The sequence below is a fragment of the Toxorhynchites rutilus genome, chromosome 2 (assembly GCF_029784135.1).
Source record: "Toxorhynchites rutilus septentrionalis strain SRP chromosome 2, ASM2978413v1, whole genome shotgun sequence".
Taxonomy (NCBI): domain Eukaryota; kingdom Metazoa; phylum Arthropoda; class Insecta; order Diptera; family Culicidae; genus Toxorhynchites; species Toxorhynchites rutilus.
The window spans coordinates 334,466,862-334,489,795 of record NC_073745.1 but is presented as its reverse complement, the minus strand read 5'-3'; the positions used below and the strand labels follow the sequence as shown (position 1 = coordinate 334,489,795).

Here is a 22,934-nt window from a genome sequence, read left to right as displayed (position 1 = left end):
CTTCCAGTTTTTTTCCTCGATCCAGTTATCCGCGTTGACGGCATTGAGTTTGACATTTCAAATTAGGGGGTGAAACGTAAACAAACTCAGTGAGAAAAACTATAATTTTTGTTCAAAGTTATCTTGAGATTCTATGGCTTTCTGCAAAAATGGTGAGTAAGAAAATATCATATACCATATGCATAATCTTTTTTCACCATTCGTGCAAATCGTACTTGTATTGTTCGTCCATAATTAATATTCAAAAACTAGTATGATTTGCGAATTGGAATTTCATCTCTCGTTTCGAATCAAAATTATGAATGAAAATCGATGTTTCGAGGTTTCTTCCTGAATCTGTGGTAAAAATCTTTAGTTACTTTAGTGCGATTTGAACAAAAAATAGTTCCGGAATATTTCTAATGCAATGAAAAGCTAATGAAAACCTTTAATATTTCTTTCTTAAACAGGCATCCAATGCGATAAACTCTTCGACGATGACGGTAAATTTGCAGCTTGCCGATATTTTCCAATACGTCGGAGGAGGAAGCAGGTTGATAGTCGAAGGTGAACGGGTGTTTCAAGCTGGTTAGCTTGCTTCTTGTCGGAGTTCAAACCGTGCACGAGGACGGCTTTACCATATTTGCGACTTGTTTGAAGTCATCATCACCTAGAGCTGATCCACACAAAATTTCCATCCGCACCAGACTTTCCTTTGAAAAGTGGTCTTTTCAGTGTTCGTGCAAAGCTGGAATGGGAAAATGCAAACACATAATGGCCGTTTTAAAACATCTTCTAATGTGTTTTTTGTGATTTTCTTGAATACAAATGGCAAAAATCAATTTTTCTATTTTTAGGTTCCCTTCAGTTCCATTGCTTACAGTAACAGATTTGCAACAAAAGTGTCTATTGCGTCCTCAGTATAATCACAGATCGACATTTGGCTGTCCTCCATATAATGATTCAGATCTGGTTTAAATTCATTCCGCCTGGCTGCTCGTTCTGCGCGATTTTTAGCTGCTATTTCTCTCACTGTGTTACAAATTGGTTTAGGTAAGTTGATGTCTGGTATGGCTGTTCTTTTTAAAATCATCCGTTCAGTAAGCCTTCTCGCAGCTAGAATAAAATATTAGACATTAGTATTTTATAATGCAACAGAAAAACACTACTTACTAGGAACAACAAAGTTTGTAATGCTAAAATGTAAGCTGCAAGCTTTCGACGACGGAGATGGCTCATAATTCAGTCGCAATTTTGTCAACCAAACCTTATACCGTTTTCTATCCGCCTTCGGGGGAAAGTTGTGGAATGAATATCCTTGGCCATTCCGTGTACGACATCCAGGAACTATACAAACCACTTTACTAGAATGTGGTGTTATAGATTGAATCCCGATATTTTCATCACAAGGCTCGTTGCAAGGTTCACTTTGCTTCCACTCGGCCATTTTCTCCACGAAGCACTGCACTGCAAATGAATTGTATCGTAATGTTTTTCGCTTCATTATTAAAGAAAATGAATTGACAGAACTGTTTAATAGAACAGCACTTCATTTCTTTTCAAGTTTCATTCATAATTTTATTAAAGAAATTACCCTAAAATCTCAGTCCTCCAGATGCGCCTATTTTTTCTGCCTCCTACAAACGCTGAATGAGGCCAGAATATTCGTTATTCACCGTAATATGCTGTTTGAAAGCTGTTTAAAGATTCCTAAAACCAGCAGACGACACAATCAAAGAATTACAATGAGTAATCACTGTATCAAATTTGTATATTTTCGATGGCGGTTTGTTTATGTTTTGCCCCCTAATGAGAAGCCAACACCTGCCAACACCAGGAGGCACTACCGTCGCACTGTCAACGCGAATAAAGTTAAACCCTGAAATCTTCCAGTTTTTTAAAATATTGTCCAGTTTTATCCAGTTTTTTTATATGGTTGTTTCATTTTACCAGGTTTTTGTAAAATATATTCATTATGCATAAACATTATCCCTCCCTCACCCTTCCTATTCCTTGGCCAATTTTGTTTTTTGACATTTTTCGTTCGATCGATCCAAAGTGTATCTTTTCTTTTCTTACGCAGTGTTATTTTTCGCCTGCCTCAACATCCGAAAATCAATACGGTTAGCGCGCAGTGCGTGTGGTAACTTACCAAGCAGCAACGTGCTACAATGTCTTTGAGTTTATATAAATATTAGGCTGTCAAAAATGTCCTGCGGTATTTTTTTTGAATTTCCATTTGTTCATAAAATTAGTTACAATCATCTGTTTTAAGTCAAATATGCGCCGTTTTGTTCCATGACTTGTTCCCAACGAGATGCCAACTTCATAATACCCCTGTTATAGAAGCTCGCTTTCTTATTGGCAAAAAACTCGGATAGCCAATTTTCACAGGCCTCTTTTGTGGCTAACTTCTGACTACCTAGCTCGTTCGCCATGGACAAAAACAGGTGGTAGTCACTTGGTGCAAGGTCCGGACTATACGGCGGATGCAAAAGAACCTCCCATCCGAGCTCCCGGAGCTTTTGGCGCGTCACCAAAGAAGTGTGTGGCCTGGCGTTGTCCTGATGGAAGACAATGCGGCCTCTGTTTATCAAAGATGGCCTCTTCTTCATGAGTGCTACCTTCAAGCGGTCCAGTACAGGTCCGAATTGAGCGTTTGGCCATAGGGAAGCAGCTCATAATAGATTATTCCTTGACAATCCCACCAAGCACACAGCAGAACCTTCCTGGCCGTTAATGAGGGCTTGGCCACCGTCTGAGCCGCTTCAGCGAGTTTCGACCACGACCGTTTGCGCTTCACGTTGTCGTAAGTGACCCACTTTTCATCGCCAGTCACCATCCGCTTCAGAAACGGGTCGGTTTTGTTGCGATTCACATGCGTCGATACGGTCAAAGATGTTTTTTTGCGTCAACGTGTGTGGCACCCATACATCGAGCTTCTTTGTGAATCCAAGCTTCTTCAAATGGTTAATAACGGTTTGATGACTTATCCCCAGCTCTTGGCCGATGCTACGGCTGCTACTATGCCGGTCTTTCTCGGCTAATTCAGCGATTTTGTCGCAATTTTCGACAACAGGCCTTCCGGAGCGTGGCGCATCTTCGACGACCTCTACACCAGAACGAAAACGTTGAAACCATCGTTGTGCGGTGGAAATGAAAACTGTATCGGGTCCATAAACTGCACAAATTTTATTGGCAGCTTGAGATGCATTTTTGCCTTTGTCATAGTAGTACTGTAAAATATGTCGGATTTTCTCTTTATTTTGCTCCATATTTGCGACACTATAACTCACGAACGACTTAACCAAACAAAACACTGTCGAGGACTATATTATAGCGCGCAAAAATGCCATTCCAACAAGCTATAGTATGACTCGATACAATGAATACAACTAGAACTACGCGCTTACAACGACACCTCGCGGAAATACCGCAGGACTCTTTTGACAGCCTAATATTATATGTTCTAGGTCCTCCAAAACATTCTGAAGTTCTGACCAATTGATCTACAATGAGCATAACAAAAAAAAAATACCCAAGAATTCATAAAGCCCGCGTGCTATGCTGGCTTTGAGTTTATATAACGTTTTAGTATCAGACGTGATAGGTTCTCCAAATCATTCTAAAGCTCAGAAGATCATAGTGTCAATGTGCTCCATCTTTTTAATTAATCTTCCTTCCGTTTACATCCGTTTACATCAATCGACCATTTGACGAAATGAAAATCCGAAAATCCCATGTGTTACAACATGTGGGAAAGATTATTTTTAGGTAACCTAAAAAGTAAAATCTGTACAATTATTTGGATCGGCTATACATTCCATTATTTATCGCATCATTCCCCATCGAAATCCAATCGCAACGATGGAAAATTAACTGTGGGATACCTAAGACGGTAACTGAGTGAACTTCTCGAAAATCAATCATCCCGGTTTTATTCATAGCGTATACACTTCATAGAACTCCATTTGCTACGGCGGAGAGTTATTATTAGGAAATCTAGAAAGCAGAAGAACTCTAAAACTAATCAGACCGGCAATATATCGAACTGTAATCTGGAAGGGGAGACTTATCTTTTGGAAATCTGAGAATCCGAGAGAACTCCTCTAGAACCCTGAAGATATTATGCATCGCGCGTACGTATATGAATCTCATCGGGACGGAGGAGAGTTATTTTTTAATAACCTGAGAAGGTAACCGAGAGTACTTCTCTAAATCCAATATTCCCGGCGATATGTTCCGTTATCAATCGCGCGTACTCTGCATCGAACTTCAGTCGCAACGGTGGAGAGTTATCTTTCTCTAGGTGGTAGCCAAGAATAGCAACTTACAATCGTTCTCCTTATGGGCTTTAGGATATCTTTTTCGGACTTGCTACTATCGAGATCCGTCATTCGCAGGTGAAGTTTTTTATTTCATATTCTTCGTGAGTGCGAAAAAGATAGCTACAAAGATGGTCAAAAAAAAATACAGAAATGTCAAAATTCGAGAAGGAGAAGAACAGACAATTCAGGTTAGGTTTGATGTTGTAATCTATTACCTGAAACTGTGTACGGCAATAATTCTCATTGTCGAGCAAAAAGAATATGAGATTTTTTAAATTTTATTCAAATAAAATCATATTTTTTAGAGGTTTTAGAAGAAAAGATCCTCAAATGTCGTTTCAATGGTTCATTCATGGTTTATTTCGCTATTTTATGATCTACTATACGCTTTGAAGGGAATACTATTTCTCGGACATTGGAATAAGTATGAAAAATGATTTTAGATAAACCAAGGCCGAACTTTTCAAAGTAAAACTATTTCACGGGATCCAGTTTTCTTCCAGTTTTTTTAAGAGCAATCTCAAGTTTTTTGAAAAATATTATTGGTAACCCTGGATGGAGGTATTTGTGTGTGTGTGCGTTGAAGCAAAACACAGATACGCAGTTGGCACATCGAAAACAAGGCGCGTAGAAGTATATCCTAAGGTGGGCTAACTTGCTAAAACCACTCTTCAGCCATATTGGAAGTCTACTGTTTTGTTTGTAAACAAAACACAATACGCTTGTGCCCAAGCTCGCTCGTGATCAGTTTGTCTCTTTCACAATTCAAGGAAAAAAATCCCCTTCTGCTTTCTTCCGTACTTTTTTATATACCGCTCCCCTAACCAACTTAGTGACGAAACGGCCTCACCTAGTACCATAGACCCGTCTTGATCGAAAACAGACTCTTTTGATTCGCGAATTTGAATTGACATTTCGGGAGGTAACTGTCAGTGGTGTTATGGAACGCTGGAAATAGAGACAAACGAGGGGTGTATGGTGTAAGATAAAATGTATTTAAATTCTTGAGAATTCTGGCGTAACTTTTGAAAAGGTCAAATGTAACATTTTCGTCAACTAGAGTTTTACGTTAAAAATAATGCGTTTTTCGTTTTTTACTAGCCTCAACACATAGTAGGATACTTTGATCTCATAGTTTGGCATCACTGCTCCGAAAAGTTTGTATGTCTGGATTGTTTTAATAGAAGACATTTTATGAGTCGAAATAATGTTAAAAATGTGATTTCGAATAAATAAATTGTTTTGTAATGTTTTTTATCGATATTTTACTCGTTTACCTTGAGTTGTGGCCGTAAGTGTAGTATTTACACACGGGTAGTTTATTACCTTATATGGCATTTTTATCCTTTGAAAGAAATTACCTCCAATTATTGTAGGTGGATTATAACAATTTTGACATATATTTAACGTGGATGTATATATGAAACTAGCTGACCCGGCAAACTTCGTCACACCCAAAATTTATTTTTCGTTCTAAAATTCATTCTACTTTTTAAAATTACCTTTTACTATAAAATTCCTAGGACCTCTACCAAAACTCGTCAAAACGTTTCGTGTCCCCTAAAACCTTCACATACCAGATTTGACTCAATTTGCTTGACATTTTGAGTTATGCAGAAATTTATGCTCCAATCATATGGTAGACGCCCCCCCCCCCCCTTTGAGAGGGGGAGGACTGTCTATTTGCCATAGAAACGTTTCTTGCCTCCTAAAACAGCCATTCCATGCCAAACCGATATAGTGGTTCTCAGATTTTCGTGAAAATTGGTAGTTTTGTTCCTTATCGCAAAACATTTGACCCGTATTTTTTATTTTTTTCATTAGGGCGACCATTTCCATTTTAGGGTTGTCCGAAAAATCAACTTTCATCTTTTTTTTTTTTTTTTTTTTCAAAAATTACTTTTTTTAATAATTCATAAGTTTTGAACTACGCACCCATCACCTCCACAGTCACATAATAAGGCTTTCGAGGTGACCTTTGGGAATAGTTCTTATAACACTCACGAGAAGCACGCCACCGTTCTCGCGCTTCATTGGACCGAAAAACGCAACATCAAGCGGTTGTGTCAGATGAGTTGCATAAGCAGCAGATAAATTTAATATTTTTTGATGGAAAATTTTAATAACTGTTGGATTCAAATGAGATGAAAGACTGTCCCCGATCAGCGCAATTGGCCCGTTCAAATGCCTTACAGCTGGAAAAAAAATCAAGGGATTGTATCCGAAACACGACCGCTTAGGACGTAGGACTACGCAATCTTTTTTTTTAATCTGTTGGTTTATCATTTCGGATAGTATTTGCGAATACGTCGAAATTTCATAAATAACTCCTTAGTAAAAAGTTCCGGTTGTGTGGTTTTGTAGAATCATTTCGAGAAGCAACGATTCTTTCTTGCCTTTGGGAAAACAATACAATAAATGGTCATATGTCGCAAATTCTTTCTTTATATCAATGCACGCATTGCACTGAGTCGGATGGTTGTGTTAATTGCAATGCCAGATGCTTCAAGTACAATACTCGCTAGCGTTGACAGCTCGAGAGGAAACATAAAACACAAAACGAGCAGAATAAACGACGTTTGTTGTTTCGGGCACAGAAAGATTCTGAGAATTTTCCTCAGAGGAGATGCAATACTTATAGTCATGTAATTTTAAGACATTTGGTATTAATTTTGACGTAGGATTACGTCTTTCATTTCTATACTGGGGTGTAAGTTCAATATTTCGAAAACGAAAGCGTTACGTCGGAGCAACCAGATTTTGAGCGTTAATACCTCTTAAACAACTGAACGAAATGGTATGATAAACACTTCATTCGAAAGATAAAATGTCTATGCGTTATATGCTTGTTACTTTTTGATTCTAAAACTTGTTTCAATAGCCCTAAAATTACTTTCGAAACAGGCTATTGAAATCACACCAATCGGTGTATAAGCGAGTACAAGTTTTACACTCCGGAATCCGTTTTGCTAACACGGTCTACAAAAGTGGGTACAAATGCTCGGTTATTCAAGATTGCATCCCTTCATGTCGCCAGCTCACTGAACTTCTACGCCTACCGTTTGATGTTTAGGCAAAATATTAATAACTATTTGTTGCGAGGGGGGGGGGGTCTCCGTAGCCACATTGGTTGCGTGTTCGCTTAGTAAGCGATCGATCGTGAGTTCAAAACTCAGGGCCCTCATTGACCATCTTTGTGTTGTTACAGAATAACTATGTCCACGCAACAATCACCAGCGATGGAGATCGATCCACGGTCGAAATAAGATCGATTCATCCATACAACTGCTCTGCTCTGCAAGACACATCGGGTTGCTGTTCTATAAATAACTCAACAATGATCAATCAACTGTCTCCGCTGTCCGGTCTAACTGGATAATGGAAGAAACTCTTACGCCTAAAGGGCTACTGTGTAGATGTACCATATGCAGTGGTATAGAAGTAAGGCCAGGCGCAAATTGAGACGCGTATAGCGCGAGTAACCTGCCACGATATAGCACCTGTTTTGTGACTAATGAAAACAGATAGAACGGCGCAAATTGGCCAGATGACGCGAGAGTGTGAAGCGCTCGTGAGACACGACTCGCGTGACGCTGTGGCTGAACCACAGTTTCTCGTGCTGGTCGTACTGGTTGGGTGATTGTGTTAGTAAATAAATATATCGCGCAAATCTGTATGAATCAGACGTTGTATGCGAGTGGCACGTTATTTACACCAAACTGCGACTGAATATGCGCTCCACCACGCTACGTTTGTGGCACGTATGAGTCGTGTTGCTAGTCTCGTGTTCGTTTATGAGCGCTATACGCTTCTCAATTTGCACCTTGCCTAATACTGGCAAAATGGCAACTGTGTAATGTGCTAATTATAGATAATGATAACCATGTGACATTCACAACTATAGAACCACTCATTTTTTCTGAGTTTCCAGAAATATTTAAGAAGTCGGTTGAACTGAAGTATATAGTGTAGGATATAACAACTATCTTTATTTAAAAGACTGGCCATTTGAACTTTATTGTTGTGTTCAGGCGCGAAACATTCAAAAAACAAAAAATCTAGTGTTTCGTAACTATAGAACCAGATGGAAAAACTCTCACTTCTTTACAAACTTAACGTCAATTTCGCATGAATTCAATAAGTTTTTAATTCATAGGTCATCTTTAGTTCTCAAACAGTTCAAGTAACCCATTTGGGGTGGTTTTGACCACCCCATATTGTAGTGTGTATCTCGTTCTCTTCAAGCTCTTTACGCTCTTCAAATCACTCATACTGCTTGTAAGCTGCATCTACTATTCGTACGATTACTCCTCATAAGTACTTGATAGGGTTTTGATCTGGTAAACAAGCTGACCAGTCCAGAATCTGAAGCCCCTATTCAATTAACCATGCTTTGACTCTCCGGATTTTATGAATTGATGCCAAATTATCCAATTATTACAGTGTATTTGATGCAAAAACAGAAGTAAATAATTCTGAAGTACTTCATTGCACTTCTGACTGTACATTGGTGTTGGTGTTGAGCTATCTGAACGTGACCGTTTTGAAAATATTTTCCTCAAATCTCAAACTGTCGCCTGCAAAGTTACGAGTTTGAAAATTACATAACACTTTCGGTAAGTCCTTTCAGTATGAAGAAATTCTATTCAAGTTGGATTTCTTTTTATCAGAGAAGTTCTCCTGAAATAGTGAAACCCATGGCATTAGCTTTCACATTAGTTTTTGGACCCGCAGCTATGGAGATGAGATTTTTATGGTTTGGGGAGAATTTTCTCAAAAAGGCCTGATTTAGGTAGCTTACCATCAACACGAATGAACAGTCAGAAGTGCAATGAAGTAAAGGGTGTGTCACATCAAATCGCATCACGGAAAAATGCAGTAGAAATTCGCCCAGTAGACCGATCCTTTTGAAAATTTTAGACAGTAAAATAAAAACTATTAAACAACCTTTGGCATTTTCTTTTTATTCATACTTCGAGCCCAAGCCCGTATGCTCGCACCTTCCTCTTTACCCCGTCCATAAGGTTCTGTACAACGTCAGGTTGTAGTTTTTTTTTTGAACAGAAATCCATTTTCTCTTGAAGTCCGCCTCCGATTTGACAAATTTGGGTTCTTCCGGAGGGCCTGCTTCATAATCACCCAATATTTCTCTATTGGGTGAAGCTCCGGCGCGTTGGGCGGGTTCATTTCCTTTGGCACGAACGTGACCCCGTTGGCTTCGTACCACTCCAACACGTCCTTTGAATAGTGGCACGAAGCGAGATCCGGCCAGAAGATGGTCGGGCCCTCGTGCTGCTTCAATAGTGGTAGTAAGCGCTTCTTTAGGCACTCCTTAAGGTAAACCTGCCCGTTTACCGTGCCGATCATCACGAAGGGGGCGCTCCGCTTTCCGCAAGAGCAGATCGCTTGCCACACCATGTACTTTTTGGCAAACTTGGATAGTTTCTGCTTGCGAATCTCCTCCGGAACGCTGAATTTGTCCTCTGCGGAGAAGAACAACAGGCCCGGCAGCTGACGAAAGTCCGCTTTGACGTAGGTTTCGTCGTCCATTACCAGGCAATGCGGCTTCGTCAGCATTTCGGTGTACAGCTTCCGGGCTCGCGTCTTCCCCACCATGTTTTGCCTTTCGTCGCGGTTGGGAGCCTTCTAAACCTTGTATGTTCGCAGGCCCTCCCGCTGCTTGGTCCGCTGGACGAATGAACTTGACAAATTCAGCTTAATGGCGACATCCCGGACCGAACTTCTCGAATCACGTCTAAACTGCTTAACTACGCGCTTGTGATCTTTTTCACTGACGGAGCATCCACTTTTGCTGTTCTTCACCTTCCGGTCGATGGTTAGGTTCTTGAAGTATCGTTTTAGTACTCTGCTGACCGTGGATTGGACGATTCCCATCATCTTATCGATGTCCCGATGTGACAACTTCGGATTCTCGAAATGAGTGCACAGGATTAATTCACGACGCTCTTTTTCGTTCGACGACATTTTTCCAAATTTACGAAAAATTGACAGTGAAGCATGGCCAACGTGATCTATACACTCTTATCTGATTATAAGCGAAAGCTGAAGATATAATTCCTAAAAATTAAATTTCTACAGCGTTTTTTCCGTGATGCAATTTGATGTGACACACCCTTTACTTCAGAATGATTACCCGCTGTTTTTTCATCAACAACAATGTGATAATTGGGTAATTTGGCATCAATTCATAAAATCCGGAAAGTCAAAGCATGGTTTATTGAATTGGGGGATTAGATCCTGGACTGATCAGCTTGTTTACCAGATCAAAACCCTATCAAGTACTTATAAGGAGTGATCGTACGAATAGTAGATGCAGCTTACAAGCAGAATGAGTGATTTGAAGAGCTTAAAGAGCTTGAAGAGAACGAGATACACAATACAATATGGCGCAGCTTTGTCAAAACCACCCCAAATGGGTTACTTGAACTGATTGAGAACTAAAGATGACCTATGAATAAGAAACTTACTGCAATTCATGCGAAATTGACGTTGATTTTGTGAAGGAGTGAGCGTTTTTCCATCTGGTTCTATAGTTATGAAACACTGGAATTTTTGTTTTTTGAATATTTCACGCCTGAACACAACAATAAAGTTAAAATTGGCCAGTCTTTTAAATGAAGATAGTTGTTATATCCTACACTATATACTTCAATTCAACCGACTTCTGAGAAAAAATGAGTGGTTCTATAGTTGTGAAACGCAGTGTATACACTGATGGGTACTTCAGTCGATATGTAAACGTAAAAAAGTAGGGTATGACATAAAAAATACTTCATGGTTTATTTATTAAAAACAAAGTATTAATAGCCAATATGACCCCCTTTGATAACCAACTTACAACGCTTTGGCATACTCTCTACGAGGATTCGGGAGTGTTAGAGACCCAACTTCAACGCAGCAAATATCATCAGTTTTGTCCACTCTGTTGTCCAAAATCGCCCATAAATTCTCAATAGGTTTCAAGTCGGTACTTTGGGTGGCCACACCATTCATTTGACCAGGGCCGATAGGAAGAATGCTGCTGTTTTCTTCGCAGTATGCTTCGGGTTCTTATCTTGCTGGAATGTGGAGTCCCATTTTCAGCATGGATTCTCCCAGGTTCTCGCACAAAATGTCGATGTAACTATCGGCAGTCATAATACCGTTGACCTGCGCTAAGTTTCCTACTCCAACTCACGACAAAAAGCCCCACACCATGGTGTTCCACCACGTGACGTGACGTTGATGTTGTATGTGAAACGCACTTAAGGCTTCTCTTCGATGTTGGTTCGAATGTGTGTACGTGCAGCACAGCAGAGTTCGTAAACGTTTCGGAACAATGTGAACTGGAATAGAGACGTTCTCCTGCAAGAAATCATCCCACTGAATGTTTCATTATAGTAAAACATGTTTTATTAATCCGTATGAGTTTGAATGTGCTGTTTAAGCGTCCTAGATTGTTTATACGCCATCGGACAATGTGGACAGGAAAAGGGACGTTCGTCTGCAAAAGAATTACCTCGATATAATTGTTTTTTTTTTTGCAGATAGTGAAACAATTTTTTACAAACCAGTATGAGTTCGAATGTACTGTTGGAGCGCTGTAGAGTCCTTACAAGCGTACGGACAATGTGGACAAGGATAGGGACGTTCTCCTGCAAACAGAGTTATGCCTAGTGAATTTGCGGTGTGCTTCACATCGCAGCCAAGCTGGCCACACTTTATTTCAGCAACGCCTTCAGTGACAGATCTGTGAACTAATTTCATTCTTGTTGGGACGCGTCCATTTTCCCCCCGTTTTGTATTCCGCGTTACATTTATTCACGCAATAAAAGCTATACTGAGTTTCATTCCGATAATCTTTCGCTATTTGGTTTCGTGCACCTCATTGGTGACCCCGACGTGATTGACGATTTCGACTATTTTCCAAAAGTAAAGGCCCATTTATACGTTGCTAGTAGCTGACTTTACAGTGAGCAGCTACTGGGCCGGTGAACTCGCTTGACAATTGGTTGACTCGCCTTGTCCGTTCACACAGTGTGAGCTGCTGACGAGAAACTAGATACTACTGCATTGGCTTACCAGGGATGCCAGATGATTTTTCAAATGTCCATCAAATAGTCAGAAACAGCAATCAGGTCCGAATTTGTCAGATGATTGATCCCAAATCGAGTTCTCTATTGACAGTTTTTTATTACACATTTACACATTTTTATCGCGAAATACACGCTGACCGTGTATAAAAACACTTTGAGCTGAATTTCTTCGAACTGAAGGTACTATCCGAAAAAGCAGAAGGGCAAAAGGATTTGGGCTAGGAATTGGATGCAAGGAAAAGGAGCAACAAAAGTAATACTGAAGGTACTCTACGATGATGATCCTCTAGAGTACAGAGCAGTGTTGAGAAAAACACCTGAATAAGTGGAAACACTGTTGGAATTCATTGGTCCAAAAATACAACGCCATGATACACTCATGAGAGGTGCTATACCTGCAAGAGTGAAATCAAAAAACGACATTGATGTGGCTTTCTTCTGGAATATCGTTCAGATTGTTGTCGATATGTTTTAGAATCTCGAAAGCATTCATAGCTAAGATAATTCCGGAAGTATGTGATGCTATAAATGGCAGTCTAAAATATTTTTTAAAATTTTATTTATTTCGTCTTGCCAACAGCTTGTACCAATTCGTGAAATAAAAATGATAGTAGATTTGCATGTGAATTAATGAAAATGTCCTTTTTTAATTCGAATATGTATTCTGTTTCTTAGATCAATACTTTTTTTTTGCAAGTTGTGTGTGAATTTTGAATGAAAATTGTGCCTGATAATGATTCTATATTAGAGATTCTCAAGAAAACTATCTCAAAAAGAAAGCGTGCCCGCCAGCGTGCAAAACAAAATAACAACGATTTCGTTTAGAAACTATGAGATTTTTATTTATTTTTCCAATAATTGTAAAGTTTATAAATATCTTCGTATATTTTCAATTATCTTAAAAATAGAGACATTTCTTTACATTTGGCATCCCTGATTCGAACACTAAATTTTGTTTTTGACGTTTTGAGGGATGCGAGTGCGAGTGAATTCAAAAAACTTTGAAGTAGCTCGCACGCCGGAAAACACATGACACTAACTGGCATGATGTGTTCACACGGTGTGAGTAGCTGCACTGCAGCAACTGACTAGACCGACTCGTATGCTTACTCGCACCGTCTGAACCCGGCTTAAGGAAACACACAAATAATCACACTTGGGCACCTCGGTAGCACCCAAAGATGTCGAATGAGCAACGTCTGGAAGAAGAGATTGCCCGTTTGCAAGAATTGTTGGGAACACAAGCAATCACTACGAATAACGCAGCTGCTACGAACAACGTACCCGACGGTCCAATGGCTGTGAATAAAATCGGCATCAAAGTGGGGCCTTTCTGGAAGCGCGACCCCATCCTTTGGTTCGCCCAAATTGAAGCGCAATTTACACTAGCCGGAATTATTAGAGAGGATACTCGATATTACCACGTCCTAGCAGGTATCGATTCGGCGTCAGGAAAAGCAACAGGCGCATCACGCCACGTTTCGCGCCAATGAACGAGTTGATAGCTAAAACTAATAATCAGCATTTTTAGGCTATAAAAGAGTTAGCGCCATGTGGCTCAACCTCTTTTTCGCGTGTAGATCGGTGCAGTGAGGTTTAAGTATTTGACTTTAAGAAAAGTGAATAATAAAGTGTTTTTTAAAAACTCGTTTGTTCAAAGAACAAACATAACTGGCGCAGCGCGGTGCGGATAAGTATCGAAGTGAACTAAAAGAGACCCAGCGACAGGAACCGAGAAAAGCCACGTCATCCAACAGGGGATTAATCACCAGGAACGACGCTTCATCGAGGAACGACAGCTAAGGCCCGCTTCGATCTTGTGAACACATGTGGAAAATAATAACGTAAGTCATTTTTATCCTTTTACTGTGGAAAAATTGCAAAAGCAAGAAAATGCCTAGCAACCGATCAAGTGAAATTGAGCAGCTCCAAGCTACTGTGGCTGAGCTCCAAGAAATGCTGCTTAGCAGTGGAAGACAGTTTGACAATTATAGACTGCCTGACCCGATTCGAAACATGTCTGAATTCACAGGCATCAAAAAGGAATTACCTGCCTGGCTTGAAGAGCTAGAAGAAATATACCAAATGTACTTAGTGAAGGGAGACAACAACGCTCCCGACACGATACCCAGCCACTATATGAGGGCTATTAAAAATAAAATAAAAGGTGATGCGCGCACCGTTCTATGCGCAAACGGAAATCCTAATACCATACCTGGCATAAAACGGGTTCTGTCGGAAATTTATGGCGATCAGAAAGATCTAGCCACAAACTTGTCTCACCTATTTCACATGAAACGAGGTGATAGAAATAACCATAAATTTTATACGGATGTAAAAGAATTATCCACAAAAATCAAGATGAACCTATCGCTTAATCCACTGCAAACAAATGATCTGATTGAAATACTAATAGTTACCAAATATTTAGACAACATAGGCGAGCCACTCGCATCCATAATAAGACAATCCAAACCTACCACATTAGAAGATGCATACCAATCGGTATGCATCAACCAAAACGCTGAGGTGCGAAATCGCCCATCATACAGTAAATTCCCACGACAAAAAGACAACTACAAAGACAAACCGAACAGCAACGGCGAAGCGAAATCCAATCCCCCTCGCTTCAAACCCGCGGCAAAACCATTTCATAAGAACAAAGCCGAAGTTCACAATAACGAAGTGAACGACGACACCGACAACGACAAAGACAATGACAATGACGATGACACTGCAAGCGAAACAGGAGACGAAATAAATTTTCAAACCGTTCGTGTAGCAAACATGCCAACATGAACTTTATTCCATACCTGCGCCTGCCCACCACGAAGGGATATTTAAATTTCCTAGTGGATACTGGCGCTAATAAATCATACATCAACCCTGAGCACGTTAATATATCGACAAAAATTAAACGACCAGCCGTTATAAATAACAAGAACGGAAAGTTTCTTATAGATCGCGTGGTAAACACAAATTTGCTCCCGGAAGTATCCGATGAAAAACTTCCGTACTATGTCTTCAGATTTCATGATTTCTTTGACGGCCTTATAGGCTATGAAAATTTAGCTGCCATGGGTGCGGTAATCGACACCTCCAGAGCATTTGTTACATTTAGTAATCGTAGATACACGGTGTCAAAATATTTCCCCACTTCTATCAATTTCCACGGCACCGATGAAAACCTATTCGAAATCTGCACCACAACGAACGGCTCATTTTTAATTGATAAGGAAATCAGTTTGAATCCTAACGTAATTTTAAAACCAGGCGTTTATGAAGCAAATAATTATAAAGCTTTCGTGCATCTAACCAAGAAAGGTGAACAAGGCCACACGGCACTTCAGCCATTCCCTAGTGACGCTTTCGAACTAGAAATCAATCATCAGAAGGTAAATCCTCGTTTGAATTTCCCATCAGAACACCTGAATAACGAAGAGAAAAATGCTTTGATCAAAACACTCAGATCATTCAAAGACGTATTCTTTGCGGATGATGAAAAGCTAACCTTTACACACGAGGTAAAGCATTCTATTAATACAACGGATGAAAAACCCATCCATCAAAAAACATATAAATATCCTTACCACCTCCGTAAGGAAGTTTCAACCCAAATTACAAAAATGTTGGAAAACGGTATAATTAGAGAATCCTCTTCACAATGGACCTCCCCCATCTGGGTCGTACCGAAAAAACTCGACAACTCTGGGAAACGAAAATATCGCATTGTTGTCGATTATAGAAAATTGAATGAAAAAACCCCGGCGGATCGATATCCGATTCCTGAGGTGAGCGAAATCTTAGACCGACTAGGAAAAGCTCAGTATTTTACAGTGCTCGACTTAGCTAGTGGTTTCCACCAGATTGAAGTCGACCCTAAAGACATCCCGAAAACCGCTTTCAATATTGATAATGGCAAGTACGAGTTTCTTCGTATGCCATTTGGACTGAAAAACGCGCCTGCGACTTTTCAGCGTCTTATGGATACAGTGTTGAGAAAACATTTAGGGATCCGATGTTTCGTCTATATGGACGACATCATCATTTACAGTACTAATCTTCAAAGTCATTTAGAGGACATCAAAAAAGTTCTCCAAACCCTTAGGGATGCGAACTTGAAAATTCAATGTGACAAATCCGACTTCCTTCGAAAGGAAGTAGCTTTCCTAGGACATGTCGTCACAATAGACGGGGTAAAACCCAATCCTAATAAGATAGAGGCTATAAAGTCTTGGCCCCTACCAAAAACCTCCAAAGAATTAAAATCGTTCCTCGGAACTATAAGTTATTATAGACGATTCATTCCTAAATTCGCCCATATTGCAAAACCCATGACTTCAAAACTCAGAGGTAAAAATAAAATCATCGATATTGATCATGATTACGAGAGAGCATTTGAAGAGCTAAAAACAATCATGACAACAGAAACACTTTTGGCTTACCCTAACTTCGATAATCCGTTTATTCTTACAACGGACGCATCAAATGTTGCCATTGGGGCAGTTCTAGCTCAATTACATGACGGAAAGGAACGGCCTATTGCATACCTATCCAGGACATTGAGCAGAGCTGAAGAAAAGTATTCAGCCACGGCGAAAGAGCTTTTGGCCATTTATTTTGCTGCCAAAACCTTTAGACCGTACCTTTATGGTAGAGAGTTCACGATTTATACGGATCACGAACCTCTTACAAAGGAATTAAAGTTAACAGATTCCACGGGAAGAGTTACAAGACAAAGGCTCTACTTGGAACAATTTGATTTTAAAATAATTTATAAGAAGGGCAAGCAAAACGTTGTTGCTGATGGCCTTTCAAGGATTCCACGCACAGAATTGAACCTAAACGAAGAACTATCTAATCAATTTTTCGATAATGACCCGATCTATGGACCAGAGATCATTAATAAATATGCGAACCAACTACTTATTTACAGAGCAGATGATGCTGCAAAGAGTCCATACCTTGCGTGTATGGTTTTTCCAAACCATTTTCGTCATGTATTTCACAAACCTGACTATACGGAAGACGACATAAAAGACATTCTGACAAGACACTTAGATCCGACGAAACTAAATGGTATTTTTGCCGACCTGAATATTGCCCGAATGTGCCAACACATTATCGATACAAATTTTAAAAATATTAAAGTTCATTTAACTAATATCAAACTTCCAGATTTAATTTCAGGTACCGATCAGAACGAATTTATAAGAAAATGTCACAGCTTCAATCATCGTGGATACAAACTAACATACGAGGAAGTACAGAAGTCAGTCTTCTTTCCCCGCATGTTGGCTAAAGTGAAAGAGTTCGTCAAAAACTGCGAATCTTGTAAATTTGCTAAGTATGAACGAAGACCATTCGTTATACCTCATTCTAGACGAATCTACAATGGACCATTCGAAAATGTTTTCATAGATGTCTTTATAAAGGAGACTGAAAAATTTCTTACTGTTGTAGATTCATTCTCAAAATTTGCACAGATTTACAAGATCATGCATGAGACAACAGATGAAATTCAAGAAACACTAATAAAATACTTCAAAACGTTTGGCATTCCCAAATTAATTACTTGTGATCAAGCCACAAGCTTTCGAAATTCAAAATTCAAAGAATTTTTGGAAAATTATGGCATCTCCTTGCATTTTGCCAGCTGCAGTGACAGTAATGGTATCGTGGAACGATTCCACAGTACTTTGCTAGAAATGTACATGGCCAATCAGAAAAAAGTAGAGAATCTAAATTTATACGAAGGTCTTGCCATGATCACAGCGATTTATAACGAAACCAAACATTCGTCAATAAATTTAAAACCGAGAGAAGTTATTTTCGGCACTTGTAGTTCTCTCAATCCAATAGAAATCAACCTATCAAAACAAAAAACATTACAAAACGCAAAGGACTCATTAACGAATCAGGCACACAAACAAAATTCGAAAATACCTTTAGTAACTAAAGAAGAATTCAAACAACTAAACAAACAAAGATTATTGGTGAAAGGCAAAGCTAAGCCCACACCTAGAGGACATAGATACAGACTAATAGACATTACAAATGAGACAGAAAAAACAGTAACCGACCAGGCCGGAATTAAAACACATAAAAAACACATTAAGAAAAACTTTACAGATAACTAAGACACAGACTTTTCTATTACAGACTATGGCTCTGGCTTTGGACAACGACGAATGGCAAAATTTTAGTACACGATTTAGACAAGAGCCCGGTAGCAATCATACATTTAGGAAAAGCTTATGTAAGCAACAATTATTTTAGGATACTGCACCGAGTAGATCTCATTAAATTACAAAACTCTGTTGAAACACTTTTATATCATGCAAAAACAAATATAGATTCAGCTGATTTCCTAAGCGTATTAATTCAAACTAAAGTAACGAAACTAGAACAGACATTTTTGAAATTAAAACCCTCTACTAGAGTTAGAAGATGGGAAAAACTAGGTTCACTTTGGAAGTACATTTCAGGTAGCCCCGATGCAGAAGATTTAAGGATTATAAACTCAACTTCAAATAGTCTGATAAATGCGAATGAAAAGCAAATCAAAATTAATCACATATTCGAAGACAGAATTAATAAATTAACAGAAAAAGTGAATAACGTAACAATAATACTGAATAATACAGCATTGAAAAACGATAAGGATTTCAGATCAGTAGGTTTGCTCTTTTGCTTAGATGAACTCACACAACAATTAGAAGATTTAGAGGAGGCAATAGTTTTGGCTCAACACAACATCCCAAGCAGCAGAATTATCAATGCAGAGGAAATCACGAGAATTCATCATCTTCTGGAAGGAAACAATTTTATAGCAGGAGCCTTGGACTTCGCTAGTGCATACGTGGTTTCATCCAAGGAATCCATTGCCTACATACTGAAGGTACCACGAATCAAGGATGCTGAATATGATCTCAACTTCATCGAACCAGTTATCTTCAATAACTCCCGTATATCCATCTCAACCAACTATTATCTACAAGGTCCGTCATCTTTTGCGCTAAAATCCCTCTGCGAAATGAGTAGAAACGTCTATGTATGCTCAAGTACGCAGCTTGAACCAATAACCAAATGCATTCAACAATTGATGAGAGGTGAATCAGCTACATGCCCAATGGAAAGAACCTACACCAATGGTATTATCAAACGAGTCGATGACTCAAACGTGATTATCAATGACGCGGAAATATCAATAACATCGAACTGCTCATCGAATCATAGAAAACTTAAGGGATCTTTCCTCGTACAGTTTTCAAACTGCACACTTTTTATCAACGACGAAATGTACTCCAACATTAATAAAGAAGTTCAACTGGCATCATTCGTTCCAACAACGGGATTGACGGTAAATTTTACTACGATTACAAACAAATTCCCTATAGAATACTTACAGAAGTTACATCTGGAACAACGTGGTCATATCAAACACATCAATCTAAGGACAGATAACATCCAATGGAAACTCGAACTCTTTGGGTGGACATCGTTTGGATTCGGTTCAACAATAACAATTATTTTCATCGTAGCTCTATCATTTTGGATCTGGAATAGACTCCCATCGAGATCATCAATGTCGCATCTAGAGGAACTTCAAAGTCATCAGAACCCGGAAGAACCATCGGAACCTAACAGACAAACTCGCCCGAAGATCACTATGGTACCGCAAGCATAAATCCAGAAAACAGAAAGCCGAGGACGACTTTCATCCCAGGGGGAAGCCGTCAGGAAAAGCAACAGGCGCATCACGCCACGTTTCGCGCCAATGAACGAGTTGATAGCTAAAACTAATAATCAGCATTTTTAGGCTATAAAAGAGTTAGCGCCATGTGGCTCAACCTCTTTTTCGCGTGTAGATCGGTGCAGTGAGGTTTAAGTATTTGACTTTAAGAAAAGTGAATAATAAAGTGTTTTTTAAAAACTCGTTTGTTCAAAGAACAAACATAACTCGGAAATCCTCGCGTGCTGCTCAGACATTATTCGAGACCCACCTGCCGACGATAAATACACTAAAATTAAGGAAAGAATTATCCAAGAGTACAGTACGAGTGAACAGAACCGTATGCAGCAGCTATTACGAGGATGTGAACTAGGAGATCGCAAGCCTTCTCAGCTTCTACGTGAGATGAGGGATCTTGCCAGAGACGTTATCACTGACGAAAAAATTATCAAATCTCTGTGGATGCAGCAGTTACCCGAAACCACCCAAGCCGTTCTTAAAGTATCAGAAACTACACTCCAACTATCACAGCTAGCCGAACAAGCCGACAAGCTTGCAGACATCACCAGGAACCGTGTTGCATCGTCCGTAACAGCTTCGCCAGACAGCACTAACGAGATAGGCTTGGCGGAATTACGAACACGAATCTCCGAAATTTCAAACGAGCTGGCCGCATTCCGTCAAGAACGCAGCAGATCTCGCAACAGAAGTTTCAACAGAGAGCAAAGCTTTCGGAGCGGCTCTCGAGAATATCACCCGTATTGTTACTACCACAGAAAGTTCGGAGCAAATGCAAAGAACTGCCGAGAGCCTTGTCAGTTCAAATCAAAAAACTAGATCAGCTGCAATCGGCGACGGGCGAATGCGGCGTAGTCAGTCAATCCCGTCTAATAATCCACGATCCGACAACTAACTACAAATTTCTGATTGATACCGGCGCGGATCTGTCAGTTCTGCCATGTTCATCACTCCAGAAACTAAAACCAACCCCAGGAATGAATTTGTATGCCGCCAACGGCACCCGCATCGCAACTTATGGTATTGAAGTTTGCAAACCAACTTTTGGTCTTCGCAGAAATTTCCCATGGCGGTTCGTACTAGCTGATGTAACGTCTCCAATACTAGGGGCAGATTTCCTAAAACACTACGGCCTGATGGTGGATTTGCGAGGTGAGTGTCTAGTCGATAAAATGACAAATATAAAAGCACGCGGGCAAATCAATTCCATCACAGAAGGGCTATACGGACTCAAAGCCTTTTCCGATAGTAATGACTATGGCGGTCTATTGAGCGAATATTCCGACGTGACTAGACCACGACTCCCAGATCAAAATGTCAAACACAACGTCAAGCATACTATCACGGTCGAAGGCCCTCCATGTCACTCCAAATTTCGCAGACTTCCACCACATAAACTAGAAGCGCTTCGCAAGGAGTTAAAGTTATTCTTAGAACTCGGATACATCAAACCTTCGAAAAGCCCTTATTCAAGTCCAGTGCACCTGGCCACTAAGACGCTTCAAAACGGTGATATAAAATACAGGCTCGTAGGCGATTACAAGAACCTTAACGACTCTACTATTGCAGATCGGTACCCACTGCCACATGTTTACGATATTTGTCAGACGCTACGAAATAAGACTGTGTTCTCTGTGATTGATCTTGAACGCGCGTACTATCAAATTCCTATGCACGAGAACGATGTTGAAAAAACAGCAATCATTACGCCACTGGGGTTGTATGAATTTCTCGTATTGCCACCAGGACTAAAAAATTCAGGTCAAACATTCCAAAGATTCATTAATAACATTTTCTTCGACATGCCGTTTGTAATGCCGTACATAGACGATTTACTTATAACGTCAGTATCCGAGGAGGAACACCAAAAACACTTACGTTTAGTTTTCGAAAAACTGAGAGAAAACGGACTCCAGATCAATGCGGACAAATGTCAACTAGGGAAAAAACAAGTACGATTCGTGGGACAACTGATCACCACCGATGGCTGCACAACAGTTCCTGAAAAGGTCACAGCGATAGCCGAATACCCTAAGCCGGACACTGTACAAAAGTTGAGGCGTTTCCTAGCCTTAGTGAATTATTATCGACGATTTCTTCCGCATGCCGCTGAAGTACAATTACCTTTGCGAAAACTAATACCATCAAACAAGAAAAATGATAAAACGCCGATCATATGGACCCCCGAAGCTGAATATGCTTTCGATGAATGTAAACGATCATTAACAGAGGCAACAGTTCTGGATTACTACGACTCAAACGCTCAGCTATCACTGATGGTTGACGCGTCCGACCTGGCCGCTGGAGCCGTGTTGCAACAGCAATGTAGAGACAGTTGGAGGCCGTTAGGTTATTTTTCGGTTAAATTCAGCGACCGAGAACGACGATACTCAACGTATGACAGAGAGTTGCTCGCAGTATATCTGGGCGTTAAACATTTCAAAGATGTAATTGAAGGCCGCGACACGGTCATATTCACGGATCATAAACCGCTAACGTTCGCATTCAAACAAAACGCTAACAAACCTACGCCAAGACAGCAACGTTTGCTGAACTTTATAAGTGAATATACTACGACATTGGTTCATGTCGCTGGTACTGAAAATGTTCCTGCAGACGTCCTCTCGAGAATAGAAGGAATTTGTTTACCGTCTACAATCGACTACAGCGATTTTGCTACGAAGCAAGAAAACGATGAACAATTGCAGAATTGGCAACGAAACAACCCCGATATCAAGAAACTAAAAATCTCTCGACTTGGTATGGAGCTCCTTTGCC

General features: G+C 39.9%; 1 long non-coding RNA gene across 1 annotated transcript; it reads left to right on the top strand.

Annotated features, from left to right (window-relative positions):
• Nucleotides 1-521: 521 nt before the first annotated feature.
• On the top strand, nucleotides 522-1,332 carry LOC129771453 (uncharacterized). Its single transcript, XR_008742379.1, has 3 exons — nucleotides 522-779; nucleotides 837-1,032; nucleotides 1,120-1,332. It is a non-coding gene; the product is annotated as an uncharacterized LOC129771453 (long non-coding RNA).
• The last annotated feature ends 21,602 nt before the right edge of the window (nucleotides 1,333-22,934 follow it).